This window comes from Emydura macquarii, unplaced genomic scaffold (assembly GCF_026122565.2).
Source record: "Emydura macquarii macquarii isolate MOO-44397 ecotype Brisbane River unplaced genomic scaffold, CSIRO-AGI_Emac_v2 contig_6, whole genome shotgun sequence".
Classification (NCBI taxonomy): domain Eukaryota; kingdom Metazoa; phylum Chordata; order Testudines; family Chelidae; genus Emydura; species Emydura macquarii.
Window position 1 is genome coordinate 449001 of NW_027130143.1, and position 17934 is coordinate 466934.

At 47.5% G+C, this 17934-nt stretch overlaps 1 protein-coding gene across 2 annotated transcripts in view; it reads right to left on the bottom strand.

Moving 5' to 3' along the window:
- The window catches only part of SHANK3 (SH3 and multiple ankyrin repeat domains 3), a 663543-nt gene that overhangs the window by 198053 nt on the left and 447556 nt on the right, over positions 1-17934 (bottom strand). The gene's annotated exons all lie outside the window — the stretch shown is intronic.

Genomic DNA, 17934 nt, shown 5'->3' on the forward strand with positions numbered 1-17934 from the left:
CAAGTGTGCTGCAGAGATGCGGGCTCAATAGTGGCATCAAACCACTGTCCTGCCTCAACAGCCTGATCAGCCCTCAGTGTGAGTTAAACCAGCTTAATTTGTGCGCCATCCTTCTCCCAGCACATCTTCCATGACGGAGCGTCCCAGGAGACTGATAAGAACCGTTACTTACCTGTAACTCTTGCTCTTCGAGATGTGTTGCTCATGTCCATTCCAACTCAGATGTGTGTGCGCCACATGCGCCGCTGCCAGAAAACTTTTCTAGAGCGCCCATATAGGCACCGCCAGCTCCCCCTCCCTCGCAGTTCCTTCTTTCTGGAACTCTGACTGACAGGAAGGAGGGGGGTGTGGAGGGGACAGGAGCAACACATCTCAAAGAACAGTTACAGGTCAGTAACCGTTCTTTCTTCTTCGAGTGCATGCTCATGTCCATTCCCAACTTAGGTGACTCAGGCAGGAGTTCATGGACGTGACCCTTGAAGCACTGCTCTACCGAAGCCAGCATCGTCTTGATCTTGCTGCGTCAAGGCACGGTGGGACATGAAGGTATGCACGGACGACCAGGGAGCTGCCCTGCAGAAGTCCAATATAGGTACGTGCATCTGGAAGGCCGCAGATAATACCTGCGCTCGCTAAACCTAGTGGTTTATTCTCTGTTCTAGAGACATTTCAGCACCGTCACCGGCAGCAAGAAGGAACTGACAGGGAGCCGGCAGCACCTATATGCGGACGCACATGTGTGCTGTTGCAGGGGGCACTAGAGCCAGCTCGTACAGGTACCACTAGGGGAAAAACGTTTTCCGGCACCGGTGCATGTGGCATGCACACACATCAAAGTTGGCAATAGATCTGAGCAAGCACTCGAAGAACAGCACCTGTTCTCCATGAAATGATCTAATTCTTGTTTTTAACCCACTTATATTTTTGGCTTTCACAACATCCTCTGGCAGAGAGTTCCACAGGTTGACTGTGCATTGTGTGAAGAAATACTTCCTTATGTTTGTTTTAAACCTGCTGCCTATTCATTTCATTGGGTGAACTCTGGTTCTTGTGTTATGTGAAGGAGTAAATAATACTTCCTATTCACTTTCTCCACACCATTCTTAATTTCATACGTCTCCATCATATTCACCTGTAGTTGTCTCTTTTTTAAAAAGTGACTGGTACCAGTCTTCTTAATTTCTCCTCATATGAAAGCTATTCCATACCCCTAATCATTTCTGTAACCCTTCTCTGTACCTTTACCAATTCAAATATTTGAGATGAGGGAACCAGAACTGCATACAGTATTCAAGGTGTGGGTATACTATGGATTTATACAGTGGCATTATGATATTTTAATTACCAATCCCTTTGCTAGTGGTTCCAAAAACTGTGAACTTTTCTGACTGCTGCGGCACATTGAGCAGATGTTTTCCGAACTATCCATGACAACTCCAAGATCTCTTTCCTCAGTGGCAACAACTAAACTTATCATTTTGTATGCATAGTTAGTATAATTTTTTCCAATATGTATGTATGACTTTGCATTTATCAACACTGAATTTCATTTGTCATTTTGTTGCCCAGTCACCCAGTTTTATGAGATCCCTTTGTAACTCTTTGCAGTCTGCTTTGGACTTAACTATCTTGAGTAGTTTTGTATCATCTGCAAACTTTTCCACCTCACTGCTTCCCCCCCTTTTTCAGATAATTTATGAATATGTTGAACAGCACTGGTCCCAATACAGATCCCACTATTTATCACTTTCTATAGTGAAAACTGACCATTTATCCCTACTCTTTGTTTCCTGTCTTTTAATGAGTTACCGATCCAGGAAAGGACCTTCCCTCTTATCCAATGACCACTTACTTTTCTTAAGAGCCTTTGGTGAGGGACCTTGAATTTGATGTGGTAGAAAATAATTGAAAGAAGGTGAATTAGTCAGAGCAGTGGGCCAGGAATATGATCTTAGCAGCTGTGTTTGGGGGCCAATTTAGGTGTCAGACAGGGAAGGCAGGAGGTAATGAGGGCATGGACAAGAATTAACTAGCTGTAGCAACCAAAGCAGAGGATTGATCTCAGACACGCTAAAAGCGGAAGCAGCAGCAGCAGACTTGGGTATCGCTGTCCACCTTCACACTGTTCTTTTTTCCTAGGTTTTCAGATATCTTCCCAGACCAGCCACTATACTACACCATCGCAGTCTGTCTTCCCTGCAGAGTACTCAGGAACAGACGCCTACCTCAGGAGCCCTTCCCATTAGAATTCACGAGACCACCTCCTAAACACATTCGCAGAAAATGCAAACTACAGATTCTGCACTTACCAATATTCAACCGGGGCTTTTCATTTTAAGCCTTGGAATTGGAAATTTCAAATAAACCAGATAGAGAATCTTTCATTTCCATTTATACTGCCCCCTACTCCCTCTCTTAGGTGCAGTCACTCCACTCTTGGACAGAATAGGAGATTAGATATTTTTTCCATTAGTAATAAGTCAGATGTGACTCAGACAGGCTTTTGGGAGCCTATTTTAGGTGATCATAATTCAAAACTCCACATTAGGCTAATGGAGGGTGGAAATAAGGATGTTCACATAATCAGACAGGGCAGGGGATATGGAGGCTGACAGCTGGGGTTGGGTGCTTCAAAACCGATGTATAGAACCATACCGCGCTGAATCACTGGGAGCATTTGGAAACGGACAGACCCTCATTGCCTCTAAAAGCAAAACATTCACAGAAAATAACCAGTAAGGCCAAAACTGTTACTAGATTAGGCAGGCACAAAATAGCCATGTGGTGCCTCTCACAGGACTGACGTGGAAGCTGAATCCAGGAGACTTTCAAAGCTGGGCCTAAGCTATGCCAACTAACGCCTGATGCACACACAGCTAGGTTGATGGAAGAACACTTCTGCAGCCCTAGGTACCACCATTTGGGGAGTGCATTACCTATAGCAACAAAAAAACCCAAACAAACCAAACTTCCCCTGCTGTAGGAGGTGCCTGCACAAAGGTACTGGAGTGGCAGAGCTGGTGTGCCATAGCTGTGTTGCTGTGATGCCCGTAGTGTAGACAAGCCCTCAGAGGGCTTTCCTTGACTTCAGAAATGCACAGGTCATAAGGCTCATCACTGCAGCCATCCAGCACCTGTGTGAGGAGCTAACGAGGCTGATGGGGCAGCCATTTCCTCTCTGATCCAATCAGGGTCACCATTGCAACTGGCATCCTTTGCACTGAATCCTTTCACATGACCATCAGGGACACTGGTGGCTTCAGCAATTCCACTGCCATCACCAAATGCTCTCATCTGCCGGGTTACAGCCCACAGTAGCTCCTCATCGGATCATTCATGATCTCATTTTGGATGAAGTTCTGCCCTTCCTTGCATCACTAAGACATGATTTAATGCCACTTCCAACCCCACCCTAACACAGCAAGCCTCCCAGCAGATACTCTATACATCACAGGCCAAGAGAGACCCCCGAATGCATCATGAAAAAAAGAGGAGGCAGAGAAGCTGTCCTGTTCCTCTCCAAGCTCAGCTGCAGAAGATGTTCCATCCCATGAACAAACAAACGTAAGTACATCCCTATGTTCTGTGAGGCAAAAGACTAGAGAAACCTAGGACTCCAAGTGACATAAGACCTCCAGATAGAAACCTTGTCTACTTTTTGGAGGATCTCCCAGAGCTTCAGCCCAGCACAGTACTGGGCTCCCCAGAATTCATGGCCTTGGTGACTCAGTCTCCACATAGATAAATGCAAAAGATACAGTAGTACTTGACATACTAAGCACATGGAAAGCATGGGATTCTCACAGGCAGCCTCTGGATCCACACATTCAGGCAGACACACACTGGATCCTCTCTTTGGCTTACGACTGCTATTGGTGAGATCCTGAACATACCACTCTCCTGTTGGTGACATCTCCAAATCCAGGCAGAGATCAGAGACTTCCCTCCCTCCCACTAGGGTGGTGAATAGCCAAAGCTGGTGCCACCCAAGATTCCTGAACCTCTAGGTTTTCAACTGGCCCTACAAGAAGCAGCGTAAGGTGCGATGAGTTAGTACAACAGTATAGTCACCTGATGTCAACTACCACAGATGCTTTGGCCCCAAGCTTTCAGCTCCCACACCCCACGGACCAAGAAGATCACCGTGGCTCATAGAGGAACTATAGCAGATGCAGTTCACAGGAAAACATCAGGACACTAGCAGCACAGAGAGCATTCGGAAAGCAGTGCAAACATTTCCTATAAGGATTTCACTACAGCAGTAAAGGAGGCAAAACAAGTCTCCTCCTCCACAATCAATGACGCTGAATCAAGGATGGCAGAGACATTGTGCATAATGAGCCCACTAATCAACCCATTTCATTGCCCAGACACCAGATCCAGGCATCTCCTGCTGTGAAGAGATGTGTGTACTTTTTTGATAAAAACAACCAAATACATATGAAATTAGGAAAGAAAATGCCACCCCTCACCACCTCATATTATCTAGCCCACGACCCCCTTTCTGAGTTTGGCCTCATTACACATGACAAAACCTCAAGAAACTCTGAAAAATACTGGAGCCACCACCTGTGAAAAGGATCTATGCCGCTCCTGGCTGGGGGAAGACAGTGAAGAACCATTACACCCATTACTAACAGAAATAGTCAATGCCTCCTTCAGAGAAACGCATCTATCAAACACCTTGAAATACGCAATAGTTCACCTTATCCTCAAGAAGCCTTGCTTGATGAGCTGGTTACTCACCTTGTGCGGGAACTGAGGGTCTTCGAGATGTGTGGCCCTGTGGATACGCACTTTAGGTCTTGGTTCTTCCTCGCGTCCTTGAACAGAGATTTTTACCAGCAGTGCTCATCCGGGTTGTACATGCACAATCCATGTCTCGTGGCACCGTTGGCGCCCTTTTTGGCACACGCGGCACAGCACGACCTGACCCCCCTTTGTTCCTTCTCTACTGTGAAGCCATATGTGTAGACTCCAAAGTAGAGGGGAGGAGGGTGGGTAGTGGAGCACCTGCAGGGACACATATCTTGAAGAACCCGAGTTACTGCACAAGGTGAGTATCCGCCTCTTCTCCTTCAAGAAGTGTTCCTGTGGATGCTCTACTGTAGGTGACTCTCAAGCAGTGCCCTCATTAGGAGGAGGGAGCTTCCGAGTTCTTAAGTTGATTGATGGTCCAAACTGATGCTTGGTTGATAATGTGACGCTTTGAGAATGTGTAAGCCGATGTCCAGGTGCTTTACATATTTCTACAATTGGGATATTGTGCAAAAAGGCTATGGACGTGGAGACCGCCCTGGTGGAATGCATTCTGACTCGTTGTGGTGGTAATACACCTGCTTGTGTATAACAGGAATGAATGCATCCTGAAATCCACTTAGTCTTTGTGTGGAGATAGCTTTTCTTTCGGAACATTCTGCCAGTGATATAAACAATTCAGGTGATTTCCTAAAGGCCTTTGTTCTTCCTAGAGAGAAAGCTATAGCTCGTTTAATGTCCAACGTGTGGAGGGCCGCTTCTTCTGCACTGTTACGATGCTTTGGATAAAACGTGGGTAGGCGAATAGGTTGATTTATATGGAAAGATGATGCAACCTTCGGAATAAACTTCGGGTGGGGTCTAAAGGACACTTTGTCTTTATGAAAGATTGTATATGATAGATATGCCATGAGTGTTGGCCTGGGGTTGGGTGAATGCCCTTATGAGGCAATCATTCAAATATAGGAATATGGTTATGCCCTGTCTGCGAAGATACGCCAATACGACCACGAGTACTTTGGAAAACATACTTGGGGCAGTGAATAGGCCGAAAGGTAGTACTGCATATTGATAATGGTTGGTTCCTAATGTGAAACCTGAGGAATCTGCAATGTGTTGGATGGATAGCAACATGAAAATATACGTCTTAGAGGTCGAGGGCTGTGAACCAGTCCCCCTTTTCCAATGCCAGTATTATGGTAGCCAAAGTGACTTGTTCAACCTCCTGAGGTCTAAAATTGGTCTCCAACCTCCGTTCTTCTTTTGGGTCAGGAAATAATGAGAATAAAATCTTCTGCCCTTTGTGCTGAGGTGGGACATGTTGTATGGCACCTATCTGCAACAGGTGATCGACTTCCTGTTATAATAGATACTCATGAGATGGGTCCCTGAGGAGGGATGGGGAGGAAGGTTGGGTAGTGGGTTTGGAGATGAAGGGGATAGTATATCCTGAGTGGGTAATCTCCAAGACCCATCTGTCTGTGATGCTTGCCCAAGTTTGATAGAATGGACGAAATCAATGGTTGAAAAGAGTGGTATTTCGTATCCTTTCCAGCTCTGGAAATTGGGGGAGGTTGAACAGACCCTTGACCAAAACCTTAAAATTGAGGATTTGATGGAGCAGCCTGAGATGTTGACGGCTGCTGATTTAATTGTTTGCATCGCTGGGGAATTTGTCTATTACGTGATGGATCATATTGTCTGTACTGTCACTGATGCAGATATCTGGAATTGTAAGGTTGGTAACTAAATGGTTTTATTTTTGTCACGGTGTGTATATCCCGAGGGTATGGAGCGTATCTTTCGTTGTATGCATCACTTCATCCATTTTCTCCACAAAAAGCTTCACCTTGTCAAATGGCAGATCTTCGATCATGGATTGGAGTTGCTTAGGTAACTCTGCGGAATGAAGCCATGACGATCTGCACATGACTACCGCAGTTGCGAATGTCCTGGCTGTGGTATTGGCAACATTGAGGGAGACCTGTAATGCCCTCCTATCAACTAATGGACCCTCCCTTTATGCATTATTGAAATTGCTCTTTTTCATTCTCTGGGAATTTCAATAAATTTTGCCATCTTTGTGTAGTTGTCGTGATCATAATTGGACAATAGGGCCGCATAATTAACCACTCTTAATAATAGAGTAGCAGAAGTGTAGACCTTTCTGCCCAGCAAGTCCACTCATTTATCATCCTTGTCCTGTGGGGTTGACTTATTATGGTATTGTTTAGATCTATGGTTGGCTGCCTCCACCACCAGGGAATTTGGCAGCGGGTGAGTGAAAAGAAATTCTGTGCCCTTGGCTGGTACATAATATTTCTTGTCAGCCCTTTTGCAAGTGGGGGGAATGGTGGCTGGAGTTTGCCAAATGTCATTGGCCCGTTCCATGGGGGTGTCATCCATGGGGAAGAAGTCAAGGTCTGCAGAATTTTGAGCAGTTTGTGCTGTGATTCTGGAAGCTCTTGGAGAGGGATGTCAAGGTTGTCAACTACTCTCTTAAAGAGGTCCTGAAACTGTCTGAAGTCATCGGCTGTCATGGGGGGTGGAGGGATTATGGCCTCGTAAGGAAAAGAGGACGAATTATTTGCAGATGGTATAGTGACCTGCTGTGCAGTGTCTTCCAAAGGTTGAAGTTGAGTACCCGTGGGAATGGATCTTGCAGGAGATCTGTCCCTTTGCCTGTGAGAAGTAGATGGTCTACTATATGAGGAGTAGGTAGACCAGGCATCCCAACCAGGACACTGCATGCGGCATGGGAGTGGTATTCCAAACCAAGGGGGTGCCACCAATAGGTGTGCTGGACATCTGTGGTGTAGTTGACATCTGGATGCTTCCTGCTTAGGTGAGAAATGTTGGGGAGAAAATGCCACCTCTTCCCCGGAAAACGATATAGGTGAAATAGGTTCATCCTGACTGAAATGCACTGGGGAAGTATCAATGCCGTATAATGGTGATAGAGGAGGAAGTTAAAAATTCCTCCTCTGAGTCCCGGTGCCAATGTTTTTCCCTGCATTTTCTCAGTGCTGGGGTAGTCGGTGCAGTTGTCTGTGCTGGTGCTGGAACTGGGTCTGTGTTGAGGGGCGGTGCTGCCATGGTTGGCGGTGCTGATGGTGCCATAGATGTCACTGGAACCGATGCACTGGTGCTGGTGGATATAGGCACCCGAGTATTTGTTGGTGGCAGGTGTTTTGTCAGTGCCGAGCTAGTGGCGGGTTTCGCTGCTTTATGGGCCATTGATTTTGACGGCACCATGTCCAAGTGGGGATGGTAAGATTTGTCTCGTAGCTCCGTAATGGAGCTATGAGGGTCACTTGGTACCTCAGTAGCCATTGTAGCAGAAGAACTTGCAGCCTCTTTCGTACTGTGTTCCTTTTCCTTAACAGGTGAGGACCTCCTCTTTTTCCCATGGTTTGTGTCCGGTGGAGTGGAGTGCCTTTTCCTGCTGGAGCTTTCCTCTGGCGAGTGTTTACTCTGTCCAAGGTCTGAAGTAGGTCTGAGAGCTTTCTCCATCAGAATAAGCTTCAGGCGGAGGTCCCTATCATGCGTGGCTCTGGCTTTCAGGTTTCTACAGTGAGGATATTTTTGAGAAATGTGTTCTTCACTGAGACATCTAATGCACTCCACATGCCCATCGGACACTGGCATTGGACCTAGCTGCACCTCCTGTAGAGATGCAGTTAGGTCCAAAGCTTGATTCTGTTGTATTGATTCTATGTGAAATAGCCGTATTCTTTTGGTCTGTGACAAACCACCACAGCAGTCCCTGTGCGGCTTTGCATTGTGAGTATGTAGGATGATCTGTTCACTATCGATAAGTTTGTTTGAAACTAACATCTGTTTGTCTGAAACTAACATCTGGTCATTGATTATCCTGTTTGTAAAGTTACCAAAGATCTGTCTGTGGAACTGTTGCTATTGTTGAAGTCCACACGTTTTAAGATCACTGCTTAAAGTAACATCAGCAAATGTTCTGAATCAGAGAGATTCAATGTTAAATGAGGATGTTTTGTAATAATGGTGAATGTTTTAGGTGAAAAGAAATGTTGTTGTGTCTTCCAGTTACAAGTTTTAAGTAAATGTTAAGAGATTAGGGTGTGAATAGATGAATGCATGATGTGTGTGAGAGACCAGAGAGTGATGGGAAATGGCACCAGCCTCAGATGTTCAAGGGAGTGAAGATAACTTTTATGACCCAGATGGCTGAAGACTGCCCACCCTGATGATCCTGGGATACACCTCGAAGGATGAAAACATGATGAACTATGAAAAATAACAACATGGTCATGCTTGGAAAACATGGGTGATCGATGCTCACACCAGGATGCAGATGCAGCAGGACAAAGCAGAACCCATAGAGTGGCAAAAGAGCTTCCCCCTATAAAAAGGGGATGAAAAGATGAGGACTTTGGGTTTGGTTCTACAATCATCCTCCAGGAGCATCGGTGAGCACTGACAGACCCCTGCTCCCTCCTTTGTGCTTAGCCACCTGGCCAGTGGACTAACACGAGCAACTGAGGCTAGTAACTATACTCCATCTTTGTAGAGCTTTGTGTGATGTGTGTGTGTGTGTGTGTGTAGGCGCCGTGAGACACGGATTGCACATGCACGAACCGGACGAGCACTGCTGGCAAAAATCTCCAATCAAGGAAGCGAGGGCATGCCAAGACCTAGAGTGGAGCCCCCACATGGATGCTCCTCGAAGAAGAACATTAAGCTCTCTCAAACTACCATCTGTCACTAACCTCCCATTCCTGGGCAAAGTAACTGAGAAAGCCATAACCACCAAGCTCCAACAAGACATGACATCAGCCACCATCCTGGACGCCCCCAATCATGCGTCAGACCAGGGCCCAGCACAAGGATGGCTCTAGCAGCACTAAAGACTACCCCCCTCATGGTTGTATGTCACCCTAACTTGGGGTTCACAGCTGTGGCTGCTACACACACAGTGTTAGGCCATTGTCACCCACAGAACATACCCAAGTTACAGGCTGAGGCCAGGGCCCCTGCTCTGCAGAGAGGAGTTTTTGTGCACTCACCCAGCAACTTAGCTTTGGGAAACGGAAGGGTACCAAGATAATCAATTGCAGATGCTACACAGATATGTGAGAACAAGCTGTGGGCATGCTGTTGTTTTTCCTCCTGCTGATTTATTATAGCGCAGTGCCCGTGTTTATTCACAGCACCATATATTCTAAGGCCAGAAGGGATCCTTTTGATTTCTCTAGTTTGATTCCCATATAATACAGGCCATAGGATTTCCCTGAATTAATTCCTGTTTGAACCAGACCCCACGGAGGCGCTACAGCAGCCCTGCCTCAGTTTCCCCTTCTCACTGCTCCTTAAAAGCTTCACACAGTCCAAGGTATTTAAAACAAGATTCGTCCTGCTGGGCTGTTGTGACAAGTCTATAACTTTTGCCTGCTTAAAAATTTACCACAGAAAGTAGGTCAAGTTATTTTCAATAAAAAGCGTTATAAACAGGTGCAAGACAACCAGACAGACTAAATTAGTCCATGTTGATATAATTCCAGGATTGTATTGAACTCATGCTTGGTAAAAACAGAAGATGAAACGGGAAATTATTGAACCAAAAAATGGTGTGTTGGATATTAGGCTTAACTGGAAGACAAACTAACAAGGGGAAGGGCTACTCCCCCCTCACTCCTTTTTAGGGTCCTTAAAGAAAAAAAGACTGTAGGAAAAAGGACAGCTGGAAGAAGACGGAAGAACAGATGGAGACCACTGAAGCAAGCTCCATCCCCACCACCTTGTGGGACCTTGGACTTCCTCTACTCTAATCCTGAGGGATGTCCTGACCAGCTTCCTGTCCCACTGAAAGGGACCCAGATGACATCACCACCCCATTGGCTCCAGCTGAATCCTAAGCACCACTGGAGATAAAATGGGTTTGGACTTTAAACAGCAGCAGCAGCAGCAACTTCAGCTCATCTCAGCTAGCTTCTCTGTTCCCCAAAAGGCCAGTTGCTTCCATCTCTGATACTATCCAAGAGACTATCAAACAAGGGGGCTTTTCCTTCTAAAAAACCCTCCAGCTGAAGGAAGGGGAAACAAGGGATGCTGTTAAAATGAAAGCCGTATGTAATACTTTCAAAATGGTTTAACTGGTTTCCCTTCTTTTCTGTAACCTTTAATAAAACTTTAAAAGGTGTTTAATGGTTCACTTGCCCTGGTGCTAAGTAAACAGGTTTCTGCGTACCAAACCCTGGACCCTGTTTACCACTGTTTAATGCTGGATACTGGCTGGGTGATGTTAACACCTTTGGCCCATTTATTTCAGCTACATTAATACTAGAGCAGGAGGAGTGGTGTCTAATTTACTTAATCTACCATATAGTTTCCAGGGGCCATCTAGGCCCAAACCCTTTCTTCTTGACTAAAGAAATTCCACAGCCCTTATCCGGTCACTTATATGGTGTGCTTCTCCCCAGCCCCTTTGGATCGCCCTCCGCCGGTCCTACCCAGGCTGACAACATCTTCCCGGACAGTACTCCATGGTCTCTGCCCCCACAGCCCACAACAACATCAGACGAAGTCTTTGCCTCAGTCTCCGGCGGGGCTGGCCCCTTCTCCCCAACTGCCAGTTTTCCTTCGCTTTAGCCAACTGCCACTCCCAGAGCTTCTTTCCTCAAGTGTGGCCACTCCTGGCTCTTCCACAGGCCTCTGTTCTTGTCTCCTTCCCAGAAGGTGAATAGGGCAAATGACCAGTCCCAGGACTTTCATCTTCCCCAGCTGGGGAGGCAAGCTGACTGTATCCCAGGTGGGCTGGGCTCAACTCCCCTTCAAGGGGCCAGCCACTCCGTGACACGACCAAACACTACAGTGTCGTCCTCCTCCCCCCCAAGTCACGGGACCATGCAGGACAACCAGGTAAGCAACCCAACCAAGTAACTCTCACTCAGAGCACTACAGCAGACTTTACAGTGCCAGTACAGGAAACCACCGCAGACAGCAGTCAGACAAGGGAGGCCCTAATGCAGAAAAATGCATGCCACAAGTTTAACTTCTTGCACAGTGGGTGGTCTTGTAGAGCTGGTAACACTCTTCACCATGTGTGCTGTTCAGGATGTGCAGGATCAACGCCATCCCTTACTGGACTCCCTTCCCAGAATGGAAATCCCAAACACAGACAGAGTCAAGGTCCATCTCCAGTACACAGAGACGAGCTTCCAGTCTCATGCAGCGTGGTTAAGGTCCTGTCTACAGTCTAAACTTGCATCTTGTAGTCAGTTTGCCAGGCACAAGTTATATCAGAAACAAGGAGAGGCCACACTTTGCAAGCAGACATGCTCCCTGCACGACAGAATCCAGAACTCCAAGCTCCTATCCACACACAACCCTTTGATTCTCTAGCATATCTCCTGACCTGGACTTAAATCAGTTTGTACTCTGAATTCTCTCTGCACTTTCCTGTCTCCTGCTTTGAAATTCTCTTCATTTCCAGGCAGTATCCCTTTATCAGATAGGCTTTCGCAGGATAGGAGGGAGGTAATTTCCCCCGGAAAGCATGCACATGGGAGGAGGCGGCTAAAGGAGTAAATTCCCCACCACTACCACTACTGGGCAGGCTCATAGGCTGCCATAGTCACATTCCCATTTTTCCTAAACCATAGTCTCATGATTCACAGAGCACCATAGATGTACATAGCGCTTTTCAGGCCAATAAGAGTATAATTAATGTGAAAATTGGAAGCCACCTCAGTCAGGAACCGTGGGCAAGGAGAAAGGTAAACATGGTACTTATAGAAAACCATGTAGGGAGGCTCCGATACCAGAGCCCGCAACTCCCCTGCTCCCGACAACGGTAATAGCTATCGAAGAGGCACCATTCACTGGAAGGTGTCGTAGCAAAGAGGACTTCTGCAGCTCAAAAGGTGGAACCCATCAGCTTTGCTAGTACTAGGTTCAAGTCCCATTGGGGAACAGGGTCCTCTACTTGTGGGTATTATTTGTTCAAGTCTGATAGACGTTAGGTTGGAAAAAGAGAGCGGTGATCCACAGGAGGCTGGGAAGTGGAAATAGTTCGTTCAGAATTCACCTAGCAATGCTTGCTGGGTTAGGAATAACAGTTATTCCAGTATACGATGGGTGGAAGCCCAGACCGGGGAAACACCTTTCTGGGGGGACTAGATGGAGAATCTTTTGCCAGGTAAGTACTCCTAGTCGAAGGCTCTCTCCTATTTAGAGGCACTTCCTGCACCTCCCTTGAACAACCCCCTTCCAAAGGAGTCAGCCATGAAGAACCCAGGCTGCCAGGTAGAGGAGGACCCATTGTCCTGGGAGATCACATCTGAATCCAGCAGGAAAGACAGAGGAGGTCTGAGCAACAGCCCCAGCATGCACCTGACAGCACCGGTTCTTAGAATCATAGAAGATTAGAGTTGGAAGGGACCTCAGGAGGTATCTAGTCCAACCCCCTGCTCAAAGCAGGACTAACCTCAGCTATATCATCCCAACCAGGGCTTTGTCAAGCCTCAGCTTAAAAACCACTAAGGATGGAGATTCCACCACCTCCCTAGGTAACCCATTCCAGTGCTTCACCACCCTCCTAGGGAAAAACTTTTTCCTAATGTCCAACCTAGACCTCCCGCCCTGCAACTTGAGACCGTTGCTCCTTGTTCTGTCATCTGCCACTACTGAGAACAGCCTAACCCCATCCTCCCTGGAACCCCCTTTCAGGTAGTTAAAGGCTGCTATCAAATCCCCCCTCATTCTTCTCTTTTGCAGACTAAACAAGCCTAGTTCCCTCAGCCTCTCCTCATAAGTCCTGTTCTCCAGCCCCCTAATCATTTTTGTTGCCCTCCACTGGACTCTCTCCAACTTCTCCACATCCTTTTTGTAGTGGGGGGCCCAAAACTGGACACAATACTCTAAATGCGGCCTCACCAATGCCGAATAGAGGGGAATAATCACTTCCCTCCATCTGCTGGCAATGCTCCTACTAATGCAGCCCAATATGCTATTAGCCTTCTTGACAACCAGGGCACACTGCTGACTCATATCCAGCTTTTTATCCACTGTTACCCCCAGGTCCTTTTCTGCAGAACTGCTGCCTAGCTCGTCAGTCCCCAGTCTGTAGCTGTGCATGGGATTCTTCCTTCCTAAGTGGAGGACTCTGCACTTTTCTTTGTTGAACCTCATTAGATTTCTTTTGGCCCAATCCTCCAGTTTGTTTAGGTCCTTCTTGGCACTGTGGCCCTATTTGTATGAGTCAAGCCTAGTCTTGTTTGATTCTGGACAAGACCTTGGGCAGGAGCGGAATCGAAGATAAGGTATGTAGTGGGCTGTTCGACCAGCATATCAGGAAGGCATCTGCCAAAGAATCTGGGGGCTATGACCCACTTGGCAACAAAACTGGTGGCATTTTCTGCTGGCCTGTATTGCAAACAGGTCCACTTGGGGAGCTCCTCACAGCTGGCAGATGGATCTGGCCACAGCCACATGACGTGACCACTTGTGATTGGTGAACAACCCACTCAGCTGTTCTGCCAGTGTATTCTAGACCCGCAGAAGGGGAGCAGCTCTCAGGTGAAAGGAAGAGATTGTGCATAAATCTCAAAGATGACTCTCCTCTTGGCACTGTAGGGTGGACTGGGCTTATTCTCTCTTTACATAAGATATAGCTGCTGTGTTATTTGTTAATCAGCAGCAGATTCGTTCCCCCTCCATCTGTGGAAGGAAGCAAGCTAGACATAGCCTGCAACTGACTTTGTGTGTTTTCACACCTTAAGTAGATCACAGTCCCTGACTCTGTAGGGACCCCAGATAGGCTCCCCACCCTAAGGCCAACACAACTGTAACTAAGGTACGCACTGCTTATGAGGGACCAAAGGGAAACTCCAGGCAAACTTTCAATGTGTCTGTCCACCAATCCAGGGAAACAACGCTTGCATTGGTATTTGAACCAGCATGTCTAAATGACGACAGCTCATGGAATATATCGAAGATCATTACCCTTGTAGTTTTCTGAGGTGCAGTCTGACATGTTGCACTAAAGAAGTGCATGCAGCCATGCATCCAGAATCCTGAGACAGTTATGCAGTGTGGGGACAGGATGTGTCTTTCAGATCTACATCAATGGCCCACACCATCTGGAATCTCAGCTGTGGCAAGAAGGCCTCAGCCTTTGTAGAGTCCATGATTTTCTATTTTCTGTACAGGTGTCAGAATCAGCTTGTCTGTGTGGGTTAGTCATCCCAGACCATTGAAGGCTGACTGGATAATGGTCCCCCAGAACAGTACTTGAGACCTGGAACGGCCCCTGACAAGCCAGCCATCCAGGTAAGGGAACACAGACTCCTGACTTTTGTAAGATTTCATAACTATGTGAGGAGCTGCTGACAGGAGCACTGCAGGCCGGCAGTGGGAACCATTTACCATGAACTCGAGGAACTTCCGGTGGCCTTGATGGATCACCACATGGAAATGCGCATCGTAAGTTGAGGGCAGCATACCAGTCCCCTGAGTCCAGGAAAGGGATAATGGAAGCCAAAATGACCAACCAGTTTTGTCTTATTCAGGAATTTGTTTAGCTTTTGGTCTAGAATAGGCCTCAGACCCTGATTTTGCTTTTAGGATAAGGAAGTAGGAACTTCCTCTGTGGCCCCCACATGAAGGAGAGATTGCTCCTCTTGCAGTAAGACAGCCGTGAGTGGTCCCTGAAAAGGGCCAAGGAAAAGGGTTGAGAAAAAAAGAACAGTATCTGTATCTGTACAGATGTTTTTGCTATCAGCAAAGATGTTTTTGCTATCAGCTGCCCTTCCTGGATGATGGCCTTGAAGGAGTCCCAGATGTTCTCTGGCAGTTTATCAATAAAGTCAGGTAATTTATTGTAATTTATGGAGATGCGCACTTTTCCGTGAGTGCCTGGTAGATGGCAATTTGAAACTGTAAGGTGGCTGAGGAGAATGCCTTCCTACCAAAAAGAGATTAAGGTGCTTCCAGTCTCTGTCATAGGGTGATGTCCTAGAATGGTGCTGTCAGCAAAGAGAGTTCACAGTGTCTACCACAATGGAATGGGTGGCGGGTGGGTGAACAGGAACTCCAATTCCTTCACAGGGACATAATTTTTGTCTGCCCACTTGCATGTTAGGGCCACCAAAGCCGGGATTTGCCACACCGTCTTAGCTGGGTCTAGGATGGCCTCGTTAATTGAGAAGGTGATTTTGGAAGCAGATGAAGCAGGGAGGATATTGATGAGCTGGTGGTGTGTATCTTTAACCTCCTTTATTGATATGTGGAGGGTGTCAGCCACTCTTTTTGCCAGCTCTTGGAACAAGCGGAAGTTGTCTGCCATAGAAGAAGGTGACAGCATGACCGCTTCATCCGATGAAGAAGTGGATATGGCCTTGGGTGCTACCTCTTCTGTGTCTACCTCCTGTTTCTCCAGTTCTTGAGGTTCTGAGGCCTATGATGCTGTGGCCGAAAGAGCATGTCTGGAAAGTTCTCAGGTGATGCTCAGTGCCCCTGAGGCAGGCTGTCAGTATACTGCCCAGGGCTCTCAGTATGGCCAGGGCAATGGCATATGGCCTGGTGGAGGTGACCACAGGTGGCCATACCAAGATGGTGGTGGTGCCATCTGGTGGTACATTCCTGGACCCTGTTGATATCAGATCTCATAAGGAGCTTGGGAAAAGTATTGAGAAACTTATTCTGGCACACTGTCCGATCCCTCACTTGACAATGGAGGGGCATGGCATGACTGTGGGGAAATACCTCTTGGTTGGCCATGGCTCGGTGCTGTGATCTCACATCAAGGGGTGGAGAGTCAGGTGCTTCCGGCATAGCCAGGTCCGCCGTCTGATGGAATTCAGTCAGCACTGAATTCCCTATTGTTGGTGACGATGCCGGGGGGGATGGAGACCTCTCTCTCTGGTGCCGGATGGGCCAATGCCTGATGGTACCAACATCAGCTCGCATACTGGGTGTGCCTTAGGCGTTTGCCCGTATCTCTCTGTACCGAAGATTCAGAGCCATGTCCAAAGGGTCCTTGGGCCTATCAGTGGTACCAGACACTGATGATCACCATGAAGTGTGAGTGCCGGATGACTCCAATGCCAGCGGTGCTGTGAATATTGAACAAGATGGCAACTGCTTTCAGTTATCCCTTGGCTCGCGTAGGGGACTTCCCTCTCTGGTTTTTGACATATGAGAGGAGCCCCAGACCATTTCTTCAACCAACTGTCCTTCAAAGTCCAACACTGAGAGGAAGACTCAAGCCCATCAGAGGTTTGGGTCGGAGAGCTGCCTCCATAAAAGTGATTGTCTGGCAGAGCTCTCTGTCCTTGCAGGATCTCGACTGGAGATGCGGCAGAGGGAATACTTCTGTTGGACGCGGCCCTTGCCGAGGCAGCAAATGCAGGACGGGCACTTGTCCGCGACCAGGATTGCTTTGCTGCAAGTGCAACACTTCCTGAAGCCCAGAGAGCTGGGCATACTTTTGTCTAGGGGTGTCCCCTCTCACCGGGAACTGACACAAGAACAAAGTCTTTTCTTTCTTCTGCTATTTTTTTTTAAAGGCACGGCCAAATAAAGAGTCAGAAGAAAGTTAAAAGGTTTCTAAAGCTAAAAGATTAACAAGTGAAAAGGAGAGTTAACGATCTGGTAACAGACAGCTAAAGGCTCCATCTCTAGGCAGGGGCGTTTGAGAAGGAACTGAGCACAGTTAGCCTGCCTGTGCTGGCTAGCCTGGTGATGCAGCACAAGAAGAGACAGCACATGTGCAGCCCCAACGGACACTGCTACCAAAATTCTCCAATCAGCAGCACAGGGATGCAGACACACTCACAGTGGCGGGTCCATAGGAATGCTACTCGAAGAACATCTTCTTGCTCAGTACTGGTCCTGGTACCAGGGACAGGTAGTTGGTGACTCTGGTGCAGATGCTTATGACACTTATCCGAAGAGGCAAACCATGAGGGCTGCAGGCATGATCTAGACACTGGTGGAAAACCTCTAAGGTTTCAGAAAGGCCACTGGCATGGGGCTAAGACCCAATTATGCCCAGCCCACTGGCCCTATGAGACTGCCAATGGTGTGGATTTGGCAGATACCATGGTGGAACAAGCCCTAGTGGGGGCTGCTGCACATGCGTGGGCTGCAAGCAGAGCCAACCTCAGAATCCAACGAGTCCACTTCCTCTGGCAGGAAGGG